Consider the following 5311-nt stretch of genomic DNA (forward strand, 5'->3'; position numbering starts at 1 on the left):
TGTCCAAGGCATCAAAGCCACCTAAAAAGTCAATAATCGATACATAAACCTTGAATTGTACTACTTATACTAGCTATTACATCAACTTAGAAGCTTCATCTCTGTTCCACTGTGGTGATTTTAGTGTCTCCGCGTAACGCAGCACGCGACATAGCTTTGCAGAAGATAAGTACAACAGTTTCAGAGAGAAGAGCGGCCAATGTGACGATCTGGCTTTAAGTTGATTCCATAACAAATGACGAAAACGGACGGATTTCTCTGGTTTTTACTACATATGAACACTTTTCACATTCTCCCATGCAACTCGGTTGCTAGTCCTCCTTTCATACTGAATCTTAAGCTCCTACCTCATGTCCAAGGCATCAATGCCACCTAAAAAGTCAATAATCGATACCTAAAACTTGAATTGTACTACTTATACTGGCTATTACATCAACTTAGAAGCTTCATCTGTGTTCCACTGTGGTGATATTAGTGTCTCCGCATAACGCAGCACGCGACATAGTTTTGCAGACGGTAAGTACAACCGTTTCAGAGAGAAGAGCGGCAATGTGACGATCTGGCTTTAAGTCGATTCCATAACAAATGACGAAAACGGACGGATTTCTCAGGTTTTTACTACATATGAACACTTTTCGCATTCTCAGATGCAACTCGGCTGCTAGTCCTCCTTTAATGCCGAATCTTAAGGTCCTAGCTCATGTCTAAGGCACCAAAGCCAGCTAACAAGTCAATAATCGATACCTAAAACGTGAATTGTATTACTTCTTACTGGCTATTACATCAACTTAGAAGCTTCATCTGTGTTCTACTATGGTGCTTTTAGTGTATCCGCATACCGCCGAACGCGACATAGCTTTGCAGACGTTAAGTACAACCGTTTCAGGGAGAAGAACGGCCAATGTGACGATCTATCTTTAAGTCGATTCGATAACAAATGACGAAAACGGACGGATTTCTCAGGTTTTTACTACATATGAACACTTTTCGCATTCTCAGATGCAACTCGGCTACTAATCCTCCTTTCTTGCAGAATCTTAAGGTCCTAGCTCATGTCCAAGGCACCAAAGCCGGCTAAAAAGTCAATAATCGATACCTAAAACTTGAATTGTACTACTTCTTGCTTGCTATTACATCAACTTAGCAGCTTCATCTGTGTTCAATCATGGTGCTTTTAGAGTCCCCGCATACCGCAGCACGCGACATAGCTTTGCAGACGATAAGTACAACCGTTTCAGAGAGGAGAGCGGCCAATGTGACGATCTGGCTTTAAATCGATTCGATAACAAATGACGAAAATGGACAGATTTCTCAGGTTGTTACTACATATGAACACTTTGCACATTCTCCCATGCAACTTGGCTGCTAGTCCTCCTTTAATGCAGAATCTTAAGGTCCTAGCTCATGGCCAAGGCACCAAAGCCAGCTAAAAAGTAAATAATCAGTACCCAAAACTTGAATTGTACTACTTCTTACTGGCTATTACATCAACTTAGAAGCTTCATCTGTGTTCTACTATGGTGCTTTTAGTGTCTCCGCATACCGCAACACGCGACATAGCTTTGCAGACGATAAGTACAACCGTTTCAGAGAGAAGAGCGGCCAATATGACGATCTGGCTTTAAGTCGCTTCGATAACAAATGACGAAAACGGACGGATTTCTCAGGTTTTTACTACATATGAACACTTTTCGCATTCTCCCATGCAACTTGGCTGCTAGTCCTCGTTTAATGCAGAATCTTAAGGTCCTAGCTCATGGCCAAGGCACCAAAGCCAGCCAAAAAGTAAATAATCTGTACCCAAAACTTGAATTGTACTACTTCTTACTGGCTATTACATCAACTTAGAAGCTTCATTTGTGTTCTACTATGGTGCTTTTAGTGTCTCCGCATACCGCAGCACGCGACATAGCTGTGCAGACGATAAGTACAACCGTTTCAGAGAGAAGAGCGGCCAATGTGACGATCTGGCTTTAAGTCGATTCCATAACAAATGACGAAAACGGACGGATTTCTCAGTTTTTTACTACATATGAACACTTTTCACATTCTCCCGTGCAACTCGGCTGCTAGTCCTCGTTTCATGCAGAATCGTAAGGACCTAGCTCATGTCCAAGGCACCAAAGCCGGCTAAAAAGTCAATAATCGATACCTATAACTTGAATTGGACTACTTCTTGCTTGTTATTACATCAACTTAGAAGCTTCATCTGCGTTCAATCATGGTGCTTTTAGTGTATCCGCATACCGCAGCACGCGACATAGCTTTGCAGACGATAAGTACAACCGTTTCAGAGAAGAGGGTATAATGTGACGATCTGGCTTTAAGTCGATTCGATAACAAATGACGAAAACGGACGGATTTCTCATATTTTTACTACATATGAACACTTTTCACATTCTCCCATGCAACTCGGCTGCTAGTCCTCCTTTCATGCAGAATCTTAAGGTCCTAGCTCATGTCCAAAGCACCAAAGCCAGCTAAAAATTCAATAATCGATACATAAAACTTGAATTGTACTACTTCTTACTGGCTATTACATCAACTTAGAAGCTTCATCTGTGTTCTACTATGGTGCTTTTAGTGTCTCCGCATACGGCAGCACGCGACATAGCTTTGCAGACGATAAGTACAACCGTTTCAGAGAGAAGAGGGGCCAATGTGACGATCTGGCTTTAAGTCGATTCGATAACAAATAACGAAAACGGACGGATTTCTCAGGTTTTTACTACATATGAACACTTTTCACATTCTCCCATGCAACGCGGCTGCTAGTCCTCCTTTTATACAGAATCTTAAGGTCCTAGCTCATGTCCAAGGCACCAAAGCCAGAAAAAAGGTCAATAATCGATACCTATAACTTGAATTGTACTACTTCTTACTGGCTATTACATCAACTTAGAAGCTTCATCTATGTTCTACTATGGTGCTTTTAGTGTCTCCGCATACCGCAGCACGCGACATTGCTTTGCAGACGATAAGTACAACCGTTTCAGACAGAACTGCAGCCAATGTGATGATCCTGATTTAAGTAGATTCTATAACAAATTATGAAAACGGACGGATTTCTCAGGTTTTTACTACATATGAACACTTTTGACATTCTCCCGTGCAACTCGGCTGCTAGTCCTCCTTTCATGCAGAATCTTAAGGTCCTAGCTCATGTTCAAGGCACCAAAGCCGGCTAAAAAGTCAATAATCGATACCTAAAACTTGAATTGTACTACTTCTTACTTGCTATTACATCAACTTAGAAGCTTCATCTGTCGTCTACTATGGTGCTTTTAGTGTCTCCGCATACCGCAGCACGCGACATAGCTTTGCAGACGATAAGTACAACAGTTTCAGAGAAGAGGGGCCAATGTGACGATCTGTCTTTAAGTCGATTCGATAACAAATGACGAAAACGGACGGATTTCTTTAGGTTTTTACTACATATGAACACTTTTCACATTCTCCCGTGCAACTCGACTGCTAGTCCTCCTTTCATGCAGAATCTTAAGGTCCTATCTCATATCCAAGGCACCAATGCCAGCTAAAAATCAATAATCGATACCTAAAACTTGAATTGTACTGCTTCTTGCTTGCTATTACATCAACTTAGTAGCTTCATCTGTGTTCAATCTTGGTGCTTTTAGAGTCTCCGCATACCGCAGCACGCGACATAGCTTTGCAGACGACAAGTACAACCGTTTCAGAGAGGAGAGCGTCCAATGTGACGATCTTGCTTTAAGTCGATTCGATAACAAATGACGAAAACGGACGGATTTCTCATGTTTTTACTACATATGAACACTTTTCGCATTCTCGCATGAAACTCGGCTGCTAGTCCTCCTCTCATGCAGAATCTTAAGGTCCTAGCTCATGTCCAAGGCACCAAAGCCAGCTAAAAAGTCAAAAATCGATACCTAAAACTTGAATTGTACTGCTTCTTGCTTGCTATTACATCAACTTAGTAGCTTCATATGTGTTCAATCATGGTGCTTTTAGAGTCTCCGCATACCGCAGCACGCGACATAGCTTTGCAGACGACAAGTACAACCGTTTCAGAGAGGAGAGCGGCCAATGTGACGATCTGGCTTTAAATCGATTCGATAACAAATGACGAAAACGGACGGATTTCTCAGGTTTTTACTACATATGAACACTTGTCACATTCTCCCGGGCAACTCGGCTGCTAGTCCTCCTTTCATGCAGAATCTTAAGGTCCTAGCTCATGTCCAAGGCATCAAAGCCAGCTAAAAAGTCAATAATCGATACTTAAAACTTGAATTGTGCTACTTCTTACTGGCTATTACATCAACTTAGAAGCTTCATCTGTGTTCCACTGTGGTGATTTTAGTGTCTCCGCATAACGCAGCACGCGACATAGCTTTGCAGACGATAAGTACAACCGTTTCAGAGAGAAGAGCGGCCAATGTGACGATCTGGCTTTAAGTTGATTCCATAACAAATGACGAAAACGGACGGATTTCTCAGGTTTTTACTACATATGAACACTTTTCACATTCTCCCATGCAACTCGGTTGCTAGTCCTCCTTTCATACTGAATCTTAAGCTCCTACCTCATGTTCAAGGCATCAATGCCACCTAAAAAGTCAATAATCGATACCTAAAACTTGAATTGTACTACTTATACTGGCTATTACATCAACTTAGAAGCTTCATCTGTGCTCCACTGTGGTGATATTAGTGTCTCCGCATAACGCAGCACGCGACATAGTTTTGCAGACGGTAAGTACAACCGTTTCAGAGAGAAGAGCGGCAATGTGACGATCTGGCTTTAAGTCGATTCCATAACAAATGACGAAAACGGACGGATTTCTCAGGTTTTTACTACATATGAACACTTTTCGCATTCTCAGATGCAACTCGGCTGCTAGTCCTCCTTTAATGCCGAATCTTAAGGTCCTAGCTCATGTCTAAGGCACCAAAGCCAGCTAACAAGTCAATAATCGATACCTAAAACGTGAATTGTATTACTTCTTACTGGCTATTACATCAACTTAGAAGCTTCATCTGTGTTCTACTATGGTGCTTTTAGTGTATCCGCATACCGCCGAACGCGACATAGCTTTGCAGACGTTAAGTACAACCGTTTCAGGGAGAAGAACGGCCAATGTGACGATCTGGCTTTAAATCGATTCGATAACAAATGACGAAAACGGACGGATTTCTCAGGTTTTTACTACATATGAACACTTCTCACATTCTCCCGTTCAACTCGCCCGCTAGTCCTCCTTTCTTGCAGAATCTTAAGGTCCTAGCTCATGTCCAAGGCACCAAAGCCGGCTAAAAAGTCAATAATCGA

Source organism: Schistocerca gregaria, unplaced genomic scaffold, assembly GCF_023897955.1.
Source record: "Schistocerca gregaria isolate iqSchGreg1 unplaced genomic scaffold, iqSchGreg1.2 ptg000387l, whole genome shotgun sequence".
Classification (NCBI taxonomy): Eukaryota; Metazoa; Arthropoda; class Insecta; order Orthoptera; family Acrididae; genus Schistocerca; species Schistocerca gregaria.